At 40.1% G+C, this 12,749-nt stretch overlaps 1 pseudogene; it reads left to right on the forward strand.

Annotated features, from left to right (window-relative positions):
* Positions 1–341: 341 nt before the first annotated feature.
* On the forward strand, positions 342–7,770 carry LOC108599649 (annotated as a pseudogene).
* Positions 7,771–12,749: the final 4,979 nt, after the last annotated feature.

Below are 12,749 nucleotides of genomic sequence, written 5' to 3' on the forward strand. Positions count from 1 at the left end.
GCTGGCGATATATCCGACAATGATGAGCAGACAACTGAGCAAGAGAATTTCTATACTCGTACCTCTTGTAGCATCGAACTGAATGACAGGTAAGTCCAAATGACAGTCGCCAGTCTAAAACATTCGCTCACCTTCTTCTATTTCAGAGTGACCTTTCCGCAGACACTGAATTTAAACAGTTTTGTGAATCTCAGACCAGCGGGCGAGTAATGAATGGCACCGCCAACGTGGACGACTGCAGCACGGCGGACAGCGGCTCGACCTTGGAGGAGGATAACTTAAGCAGTGGCGTAGTCACACGGCTAGCTCCAGTCAGCATGAGAACGTTTTGAATGATGAGGATGAGGCATCGACATGAGCAGCAGCACCCTGCAAGGAGGCTCAAGCAGGTCCCCATCTTTATGAGCTCTTTGCTGATACACTATGCCTACATCAAGGACTTGAGAACCACAAATGGCTTCAACGATCAAAATGTGTCGCCTGTAAGTTGCCAGCTTGTCCATTTGAAGATTTGCATTTAATCTCATATTTTGTTTTTCAGATTACGCAAGAGGATATTCAACGCTCGTTTGGTGGTCCTAATGGCAGCCTACTACCTACACATCCAGCACCAATGCTTATATGTTAATGTATCGTCAGGTGATCCCAATACATTGAAGGCACAAAAGTTGCAGTTTCTTGGAAGTGGCGGCGATGGCAACTATGCATGATTCTCTGCAAATAGATGGCCAAGGCTTGGCTACTACAGAGATACGTGACATACGTTTGCCTGGTGGTGCAGGTGCGCAAGAACTTTACGAGGCAGGCTCATTGCTGACAGCGCATACCACAGTGCGTGTAGCTCTAAGTAAGAATCAAAAGGTTGCAAGACAGGCGCAGATTTACTTTTTGCCACCGCACAAGTTGGAGATCAAACGCTATAATTTTGAAACTGCATTAAAGGATTATGTGAACCTGCATGTGGCTGTCTATACGCATGTTAATGGCAGCTATTATGCCTTATACCAAATGCGATAATCTGCATTTCCAATTGGACTTTCAGCATCAAATACTGCAGCTGGAGAACAACGGATGTGACTACAACTGCGCCTGAAGCTTGACATGTGCTGCGTCTACTGCAGAGTGGCAGCACCTCACTGCGCATTACCTACAATTTAAAAGACAAACTGCTGCAGGACACTGTCGACTTGCATGTGTTTGATCCGTTGAGCGAGAATGAACTCGTGCTGCCCATTGTGCTTCACGCAATATTTTCTACGCGCCTGGACCACAACGCATCTTTACGCTCGAGCTCGATGCAGAGCTAACCAAGGCTATAGATTTCAATGCCAAGCTTATACATGTTTCGGAAATTGAATTCGATACACAAAATGCCATTACCGCGTTCAATGTGCTGTGCCGCAGCTTGGGTGAAACAGAGTTTACTTATTCGCGTGCACAATACGCCTACGCCTGGGCACGCACACTTTGAAGCCTACAATGCTCAAGTGACCACCAAGGTGCACGCGTGCGTCCGCGTTTTCTCAAGTTGTATGCGCGTCAACAGCTGCGCTCCTGCCCCGTTGAGCTGCGCTCGCTCCTCGTTGCTTTATCTACGCGACAATGAAAACAAATTTGATATTGAAATCGAAGTGCAAGATGCAAAGAATCGCAAGCTGATGAACATTAGTTCGCTGCACTTGGAATGGGAGTTTGCTGCAGGCGATGAGCGCTATCAGACAGACAGCATACCGCATAAGCAGTTGGCGGATATGGAGCTGTATCATAGCGTACAGCTGCCAGGACGTGATGTGCTGGTGCTGACGCTTAACGAAGTGGCGCCCAACTTTCGCATCAAAGGCAGCGTAACGCACTATGTGGAGAAGCAGCTGGCGCAGCTGAGCATTTATGCAGAGCGCCCGAACTTTGGCGTTAAGAATGTAAGTAAATGAAATTAAATAAGCATAATATAAGAATACACAATTGTGTTTATTGCAGCTAAAAACTGGTGAGCTAAGCAAGCCCATAATAGAGAATGAAATACGCTTCCATACTGTGAACAATACGCTGCTGCCATTGGATCACATTAGCATTTATCTGGCGAAATCGCATAGCGTGAGCATTCCTGTATCCCAAGGCAGTGGTTACTTCTTAATGGAGCCTATCCGAGCAGGGCATAGTGCAAGTGGAGCACAAGGAGGCAGAGCATCAGTTAGTGTTGACACCTTTGCGCTTGGGTCATGTGCGCTTGGAGTTAACCGATCAATGCTTGAAGCAGGAGCCGTTCACATCTCTCCATTTCTGTTGTGGGCATTGGATTCTATAAGTGTGCGCGCTCTGGATCGCGTAACGCACCATTCCATCGAAGCGATTGTGCGATTGTTTGATACCAATGACAATGCTTTGCATATCGATCACAACATGTTGGCTGTCTATCAGCTAAGCGAGTTTGTGTACGATACTAGCATATTGACTGTCAAGGTGGATGAGCAGCATGATCTGGATGTAGGCGAAATACGCTATAGCATAACAGGCAATAATCTGGGTGAAACCAAAATACTTTTCCATTCCGGCAAGGGCGAGCGTCAGATAAGCAGTGAACCACTCAATGTGCAGGTGTTTGCGTGTGCAGGTGTTTGCGCTGCGTCTGTATCCACGCAATTCTACGCTGTGGGCTCCAGCATACAAATCTACTACCAAGGTAGTAGGTACAATATACAGCCGAATACCAATATTGTTTATAGCGTAGCATCGCAACAAGTGGCCAGTAAGTAGCTTAAGCTTAATCCATGCTAGAAGTAAACTAACATTTCTACACTTTTAGCTATGAACTCTGCTATTTTGACTGCTCATAAGCTGGTGCTACACACATTACCGGCAGCTGTCTGCTTAAAATCCTATAAGCGGCAAGGACGAAATTGTCTCGGAGGACACAGTTGAGGTGCGTGTGGTGTGCAAATTCGCACGCCTTTGGTGCCTGCTACGCTCGGGGGTCTGCCTGATCTGTCGCCCAGGGAACGCTGCAGAATATACGCATTAGCTGGAAAGTCAATCAAGCGGATGTCGTGGAGCTCTTCAAATGTGTTTACTACAGCGGGTTCAAGTTTAAGCCAAGCGTGCATTAGGCGCAGAGTAATGTAAATGTAATATGGATGAAGCTATATATAAGTGGATGCACTGTTATCGTATTCGCCAGTGGCCGAGATCAGATAATGTGAGTATATAGCTACTGGAAATTGCATTTGATTTTGATCATTGCTGTACTCAGAACACAGTTTTTGCTTTACTTTAACTTGCACTCTTTGTCTCTTTTTCAGGTGCCCCATAAGTAAGCGATCAAATGTAAATGTAATATGGATGAAGCTATCTATAAGTGGATGCATTGTTATCGTATTCGCCAGTGGCTTTGTAGCTTTTCAACCGAAAGTAAAATCCAGAAACAGTAGCATGAACTTATCAGCAAATAGTTCCATTGGCTGGCGGTGGTAAGTACATAATTATATAATGTAACAATTTTTATTAATCATGCTTTATTTTTTAGATTCAAGCGACAACAGTCGTCCTTTTAGTCGTCACCTGGCGCGCTCACCGGACTTGAATGAAAGCTTCATCCACAGCCGTCGCCAAATCTGCGTCGCTATAACTAAGACATTTGTAGTTGTAGATTAGCCAAGTTAATATTAAATATATACTCAGGTTATAGTTAGCTAGAGAAGAAAAAAAAAATCTATTTAGTAATGTAACACTTTTGTATATAGGAAACAACAAACTGTTAATGTAAGTTTTGGAAATATAATAATGAACTATTAATAAGTAATAAGGCAGCTATTTTTATATTGTATTTACACTTACGTTGGATTTAATTTAATACATATACTCTTGTAAATTGCAGTCAGCTCCAAGTACTATATTTCCTTTTTGTTATAATAAAAAAATTAATTATCCAAGAAATATGCGACATCCCCGTTGACCACTTAATTTATTTGAAGGTAAACGAGTCAGCAACAATTCTTAGAATTAATCGTTTCGTTGCATTGCTTGAACAAATCGAAAATCAAAAATTTGTAATGACAGTGCGCCACAGATTAAAGAAAAAATTATTAAAAAACCACTCCAAACATAATTTTTATTTAGAGATTTGATTGTAGCATTGGCATGTTCAGACAGAGGCGCAACTGCTGAAGACGACAAAACCTTTGCTCTGGCAAAATGTCTGGCCGTCGTAGTCAAAAGAGTTTGGACCAAATCCGGAATAAGTTTTGCCATTGAATAATGAAAAAGGTACTGGCACTTGGAAACACACAACGACTCCCATGCGTGCCTTAGTCTCCTCCTCGAAGCTGCGGATGTTGAAAGGCAGGTTTTCACTTCGCGATGCCTTCAGTTTCAGCATATAGTTCTCATCTTGAATATAGAGACCTTTTTCCTCTCACTGCAACAAAACGAAATGTTAGTAATGCAAGCCAAAGAACTCTTAAAACAAAATAAAATAATAAAAAACATTCTCAGATCTCATAATCTTGCAATCTTATAGCTGCATGTGCCAAGCTTGAGCTCTTGGCTTTAAAACTGTTTTTCTTTGTACAAAAATCTATCGATTTTTCTATCGAGTATCCAAGCGTAACGCCAGCGCTGCCAAAATATGCCCTAGCATAATGCCCAAGCTAAAACTTAGCTGCACTTTGCTGTAGCAGCTTTAAATATAATAATCTATTATATTTATATATTTAAAATCGGCTGATGAAATTGCAGCGTAAGCTTGCGGCGCTTTTCTTGGCATCAAACGCACTGGTCCAAGCACTGGTATGCCAAACAGATAAATCAAGCGGAACAACACCAAATAGCCAAACATGACACCAAATGTTACCAAATGGTACTTGCTGCATTTGTTATTAAAAATTAGCAAAAACATTTGAAATTTTGTTGCTTGAGACGATGCAGTGTAGTGCATGGAAGCCCGATACAACAACAACAACAACATTATTCGATCAACGAACAAACGCATTTGCGTTGTGTTTCATCGCGTATTTTTTTCACGTAATTGCCAGCGCCAATGCAGGCGAGCAGGCATATTACATATATAACGTCGTCAATGCTCATTCGGTAATTTTATTTAATTCTTAACTTGTGTTGTGGTTGAATGGAATTTTATTTTTTATCAGCGCATAGATGACAGTGTGTTTGGGTTCGCACCCATGAAAAATAACGTACCAATTTATATGCTAGCGAAGACAATAACCAACAACTCAAGTTATCAGCCAAAGCAGCAATGGACTTCTTCATAACATCATTAAATAACAGAATGTTTGAGGTCTTTGGTGCTGCTTGCATTACAAGCTGTTATAGCGTTGGCAAATACGCTTCCAACTTGCGCGTATCTATCTACATGTAATGTAATCAAAAACAAGTGGACAAATTAAAGTTGTCAAAGTGTCTAATAAACGCATGACGCAACTACTATTATTATTATTTAATTATTTATTTATAGTATAAATAGTGACATTATATTGTAACGAAATCAGCTGGACCCACAGATCAGCTGGGGCCGATAAGCTGAGCTTTCGGTGGGATCAGCCTACCATGTATACATATGTACCTTTTATATAATTATAATTATTAATAAAAAAAAAATGTCAAAGTGTATTAAAATATGTATTGTTGCTATAAATTAATCCAATTGTATAAGTATGTATGTATGTATATGTACAAAAATACATATGTATTTCATAAACACCTGACTTAAGTTAAAACAATATTGCAGTGCTTGTCGATGAAGCTTTTCACGATGAGTGTTTACGCCTATAAATAAATTGAAAACATTAAAGAGAAATCATTTAAAATATTTTAATTGGCGGCAATTCAACTATCAAATCAATTTATATCGAAAATCTCATTCGAAATAAATATATTCTCTATTATCTCATTTCAAAATATGCCGTTTCAAGAGCTCAATGCGTATGCGTATTATTATAATATAAGAGTGGTAGGTTAGTGACATGTTAATCTGTTACATGAATATATTTTCCTAGAATTTCCCAATTTGTACTAATAATAGCGATTAACTGATTAATACTAAGTGATCTATAGCGCACATTTTTATTGAGTGATAAGGCAATGCAATTATTGCATTTTAATTATAAAAATGGCAAGCAACGACTAAAAAAATACCTTAAAAATATGCACAAAAATAATTCATTCACAAAAATAACGCTATTGTATTTTATAGCAATGTTTTAAATTAACAACTTTTACAGTCTAAATATAGTATATGGAGTATTAAAAGTATAACAAGAAATTCCCATGTTAATGCTGCGAACTACGTCATAGACCAGTTCGAGTCAGAAAAGTTCAAAATGAAAACCTGTAATGTTAATCAGTTAACATCAAGTGCAGTTGCCAGCAGTGGGAATGGGAAACGCGTGCCGTTGGCTAGAGAGGCGGGTAAAGCCGAGCTGGCAGAGCTGGATGGAGATAAAGGGAGCAACTGGGAGGAGGCTTTGCTAATAGATTACAGTTACTCACGCGTTTGAAGTTCCCCAGCGTGGACGCCACTGCCTTAATGACTGCTGCGCTATATAAAACGCTTGCAAAAGCGACTAATGCATTAGAATCAATCAGAAGTTAATCAAAGCATCATGTGGTTTCAATTGCTAACACTGCTGTTTGTTGTAGCAGCTCAAGCTCAGGCGCAGGACAGCTACGAGTCCGAGTTGAATGAGTTTATGGAGCAGGTGCCCGATCCGGACGAGATATTGCCGCTCGATATAAATGGACGCAGCGCTTTTGGTGATGATGATGAGGAGGATCCCGAACATTTTATGCGCTCACTGGAGGATGAATACGAGGGGGCCACACACTCCAGCTGGAACAGCTGCGACAATGATTTGAGCGAAAGTCGCAGCTTCTTGGATTTCAAATTTCTGAAAAAGCTGGCACGCAATCTGAATCCCTTCACCAAGGCTGGCAGTCGCATGAAGTTCTATCTGTTCAAGCGTGAGTTTGCCGAGTGCGGACGCGAGCTGAACTTCAAGAAGCAGCGGCTGGCACACTATGCCGGCTTCAATAGCTCGCTGCCTACGCGCATCATTATACACGGCTGGATGAGCCAGTCGCGTGGCTCCTTCAATCGCGATGTGAAGAACGCGTACTTGAAGAATGGAGACTACAATGTCATCGTTGCCGACTGGAGCGGCAGTTCGGCCAACATCAACTACTTCGGCGTGGTTAAGCTAATCGAGGAGTTTGGCGCCCAGCTGGTGCAGTTCACACGCGAGTTGCATCGCCAGCTGCAAGCCGACTACGATGACATGTATCTGATTGGACACTCGCTGGGCGCGCAAATTGCTGGTGCCGCCGGCAAACGCCTCAAGCCGCAGCAATACAACACCATCTTTGCTTTGGATCCGGCGGGTCCGCGCTTTCCGTCAGCGCAGCGCAGAGTTTCGCATCGATCCCACCGATGCCAAGTACGTGGAGTCTATGCACACCAGCGGCAACTTTGGCTTTCTGCGTCCCACTGGCAGCGCCACCTTCTATCCCAACTACGGTCTGTATCAGAAAAATTGCTTTTATCTGGGCTGCTCCCACATACGCGCCTATCAAATGTTTGCCGAGTCCATCAATTCGCCCAAGGGCTTTTGGGGAACTCCTTGCCAGCGCCAGAAGAACAAGTGGCAGTGCGATCAAACTCAACGACAAGCGTTTCGCATGGGCGGTGAGCCCTCCATACCAAAGGAGGGCATCTATTATGTCAAAACCGCATCCAGCGATCCTTTTGCACTGGGCAACTAATTAACGAACTAAATGTGTAAATTAATTTATTGAAAACATTGTAAATATATTTGTAAATATGTTAGCTATTAAGTGCATAAATAAAATATATTTATTTCGACAAATTCAAGTTATTTCATTTAAAAGTAGGAATTTTAAGTTTGAAAGCTTAATTGGGCCATTTATAAATGATATTTAGCCTGTACACAAACCATTCAAGAGCGCAGCAAGATGTTGAAAATTTAAGCTACAATTGTGGAAAATTATAAAATTAAAAACTGTGCAGGCGCATAAAATAAAAAATTGATTGCCAAACACCTATCACATATATTAAAAAGGTATTTATGAACTCATGCCACCATTTCCAGTGCAGGCGGTGAAATGAAAAGTTCAAATTTGAATGAAATAAAACGATGCGAGGATAAGTTTGGCGGGCTTCCTCCCGCTCTATTGAAAAAACATTACAGAGTTGTTTAATTTTACTCTCAGTGCGGAGTTTCTCTCATTCTGTGTACTTCTGTCTTGCCTTCTAATAAGATTAGGTTGTGCGTTTATTTTTAATTCTTCAAGGCTGAGAATGAATGAATCTTATTGTTTCTTTTTGGCAGCCTCCTTCTTTTTATTTGAGTTCCCGTGGTTTTTCAGTCAGTTGTAATATTCACAGCAACCTTGTTTTTCAGACAGTAACTATATTAAATGCATAGCTGTAGTCTTTGTGTATCGAAATTGTATTGATTACATATTCGTTGTAATTTTACATTTTCTTTTAATGAATAGTCTATTTATTTAAGCTTATAAATTCTGTAAAAATTATTTTGATAAAGCAATTTTTGGAGCTGCCAACTTGAGCAGTTTTTCATTTCCGAACTGCCAAGTTGAGTGCAAGCTTTCATTGCCGATCGTTTTCTAAACAAACAAAGATTTTCTTTCAGCTTACAAGTGACCAATTGTACCAAAAAAGTGCACAATAAAAATATAGCAACTAAATGTGTCATCTGTGTGCACCTAGAGGACCCAGCCCTGGTTCTCCTTGGTCCCTGGCAGTGTTGCCGAAAATTTTTAGACAAAAACCCCAGATAAATAATTTTTACAAATCTAAAGCCTTTTCTTTTTTTTTTTTTTCATAAGTTTAACTTTACAGTCTGCGACTGAAAATATGGAAATAATTCAAAAACCATGAAGAATTTCAAATAAAGCTGAATTAGCTTGTTCCCCCTAGATTCTAAATTTTCACCCCAGACCAATTAAAAAAACGCCAAATCTGGGGTATAAAACCCCAAAACGGCAACACTGGTCCCTGGGCGCTTTTAGCATCTACCCTTGGGCGCTTCCCGTCCCTGGCTCTTTCTCTTTCCTTCCGGGCATCGTGCAGACCAGACGTGTTTTTTGTTGCAAGCTCGGAACATTTATTTTATTTATTTACTTATTACCATACCAACTTAAATCTACGGAGGTTCTAATCTAATCTTTATAATAAATGCATCTGCAAAAGAAATTTTATTAATTAATACGTATATGTATATATATATATATAGAAACAAAACTTACTCAATTTTTTACATAGATACTGTATGTTGCGTCAAATTCGACTACAACTACTCCTGGCGCTTTTTGGCGCCGCTCTGCCAAAATTTTGTCATCAACACTGGCATTGCACAGTTGTATGTGTTTAGCAGAACCTTTTCTCATAAAACAGACCACCACACTTGCCGCATTTGTAATTAAAAAAAAAAACTAAAACTTAATATTAAAATTAAAAATAAAAAGAGCGAGAGCTATGCAGCAAATTTACACACTCACTGGCAGTATGCCGACTCTGCTTTCCTTTGCCCTAACCATGCGGAAGCACACAGGGCACATCCATTCATTGCGAGATCTTGCAACCTCATTATGAAGGACTTTGATTCCCTTAATGGCCCTATGCTCCATATTTGGCAATATGGTCACATAATTGGAGCGAGATTTCCTCGCCGGCTCATCAAATCCGTGGGCTGCTCTGCAGGTGGGGCTGCCACCTCCCACTGCCTCTTTGCCGCACGATGCTGCGCAGGTGGGGCTGCCACCTCCCACTACCTCGCAACTTCTGCCCGCAGGCACGCCAACTCTCCGGCCATCATGATGAACTATCTATCCCGGGCAGCTTTTTCAAACTTCTCCCGTTACAGCTTCTCCCTGAGGGAATCTATCTCCTCTTGCTTTCTGCGGCTCTCAGCATTTGCAGTGCGCAGCTGCGCAAGCAAATCAGATATTTAGGCCAGCAGCTGCTGCTCGTATTCCTCTCTAATAAATAATATATACATACTTATAAACATATATGTAAAAATAAAAAAAAATTTTTTTTCTAATTTTTAAGTGCAGCATATTATAAATACTTATTCAAATTAAGATTTCTTACCTCTTCCATATCTGGCGGCTCTGATTGCAGTATGTCTAGTACTTCACGCAGCAACATCGGCTCGCACTCGAGCCTGCGCCTTTCGAGCTTTAGCTGCGTTTTGAATTTCCCGCTACACTTTTCACATCTGCAAATAAAAATTTTTAATTAAGAAAATATTATAATTAAAAAAAAAATACTACATGTGGTTCAAGCTGCATGAATCTGCACGCAGCAGTGTGCTTTATATTTTCCTGGGCTCGTTTTTCGAAATAGCGCTGGTAGTTGGGGCATTTCTCCTGTTTCGCCCACAGCCGCTGCTTCTTCTGCAACCGGTTGCCGCAACAATCGGTAGTATTTTTAAACGTACTTTTAGATTTTCATAATTTTTTTTGTAACGATGGTGATGAAGCTTCGCAGCTTCATTGACATCCATATGCCGGATGCAAAAATTGATTGATTTTTTACAAAAATTACAAAGAAGTGAAGCTATATATGCCTATACTAAAATCAAATTGAGTAATAAATAATAATAAGTGAACAAGAAAACAAACCTAACAAAGAAACAAATCAACAAATCTATTCTAGACATACACTTTAAAAAATTATGAAAAAACGCAAATACTTTTGCCTCAGTACTTAAATTATTTTTATCACTTTCCTCATCTAAACATTTAGCCACAATAACCTTATAAAAACCTCCTAAATACTCCATTCTATCGTTATTAGCGTTACAAAAATTTACACTATTTATACTCCTATTCCTAAATATTTTTCGTAAAACTATTCTTATATTTAAATATTGCTCATTGAGTTTCCCATGATAAGCCGATGACCCGATTTCAAGTGAGCCCGCTTCGGCTTTTGTTACTGCATCTTCAAAATCCTCGCGAGAGTGCGTCCTGGTGTAAATGAAGTCAATGTAATTGTCAAACAATTTTCCCTTTACTTTATACCATATTGACTTTAAATGTGTATAGCAATATAATATTCCTGTCTTTATCAATTTGAGATCTAATTGTGTTGATTGCCTTAAAATTACATTTATTGCCATCGGCAATCAATGCAATAAGGTCGGAAGCCCTACCCATTTTTTTTACCTCATCGAGGCATTTGGTCAATACATTTGATATCAACGTATAGTTTGAACTTCCTTGGCAGTTGATAACAGAAAATATGGGCCGCGAAAATGCCCCATCGATCTTTACAATGACGACCATTAGAACTCCAACTTTGGTGCAAAAATCATCGCAGGGCAGGAATGAGTATATAAAAACTTGCCCTGGGAATGGTAACGATGTTTCTGACTAATGATGCAAGTTCGACGGAAAACCTCGAAGTCGATGTCCGTCGATGTTTTCAAAATAGACCATCGATGCATCACTTAACATCTGTATAAAAAAACATCGATGTTTTTGGTTCATTCTGGTCGATTTCCACGTCATTTTACTTATTTTATGCACTGCACGTAGATGATCTTTCTTGTTAGTTGTATTTCCAGATGTTTTTAATTCCTTCGCACATATGGTGCATTTAACACTAGTTGTGTTCACTTTTGTGAAATATCTCCAACAAAAGCTGGTCTTTGTTGTTACTCTGGAATTTGTAAAAGCCATAGACTCACATTCACAATATTGTGAAATTAGAGACCGATGCTTCGTCAAACATCGATGCATCGGTTAACATCGATATCAACAAAACATCGAAAAACCTCAGAAAACATCGCTAATGTTTTGTGTGAATGTGTTCATGAGTGCATGCTTGTGTTTGCTGCGATGTCCTAGTCAAAGTGTATTTAAAAGTTGGTGGCGCCCAACTTTAATTTGCTCACTTGTTAAGATTAAATAGCCATTATGTTTGGTTGCCATACGAATCGGAATACCGATTATTGGTCGCGAGAATTCCCCCATTTATCGGCATTCATTGCTACAGCCCAGTGAATAAAGATGTTGGAGAACTAAAATTAGTCTGTAAAAACTGCTGCCTTGCCTCGTCCTAAATTACATTCTGAACGCCCAAGCAATTGTTTTTAGTTGCCTCAATGGATTCAATGCATTTGCTTAAATGCTCGTATGCATTTATTTTATGCATTTATTTTATGCAGTAACCAAATAACCAAATTAATTAGAAAGCCTGCTAAATTTCCATCTCCTTTATTTTTTTGGTTGCGCAGTTCAATCTTTTGAAAGTGTAAAATATGCGACGTTGCGCCGCTCGCTAATTGCAGCAGATAAATATGCTTGGAAGCCATAATTACGACAGACAGATTAGGAAGGCGCACTTAATGGTCGCCTGGTCGACTATAAACTGTGTGCGGCGGTATCTTAAGCAGCGGACTCCTGCTGCCGTAATCGTAATCCCTGGCAAGGTAACGTAAGCGTTGCCATTTTAATTATTCGCGCATATTCATTGGCTGACCGACGAGAAGGTGCAAAGCTCTAAGAGAATTTAAGTTTACGCTAAGAAAACATTGGCTTTGGTCTGGTCGCTGCGATAAGCTTGACTTAATTTTTTCTTTTTTTTTTTGGAAATCAACTGCTCCTTGACTTTGATTTGTTTGTTGTAGGCTCTGCCAGCTGACTACAATTTCATTAGAACTATACATTTTGGACAGTTAGGAGCACAG

This window comes from Drosophila busckii, unplaced genomic scaffold, assembly GCF_011750605.1.
Source record: "Drosophila busckii strain San Diego stock center, stock number 13000-0081.31 unplaced genomic scaffold, ASM1175060v1 hic_scaffold_32, whole genome shotgun sequence".
In the NCBI taxonomy this organism is placed as follows: domain Eukaryota; kingdom Metazoa; phylum Arthropoda; class Insecta; order Diptera; family Drosophilidae; genus Drosophila; species Drosophila busckii.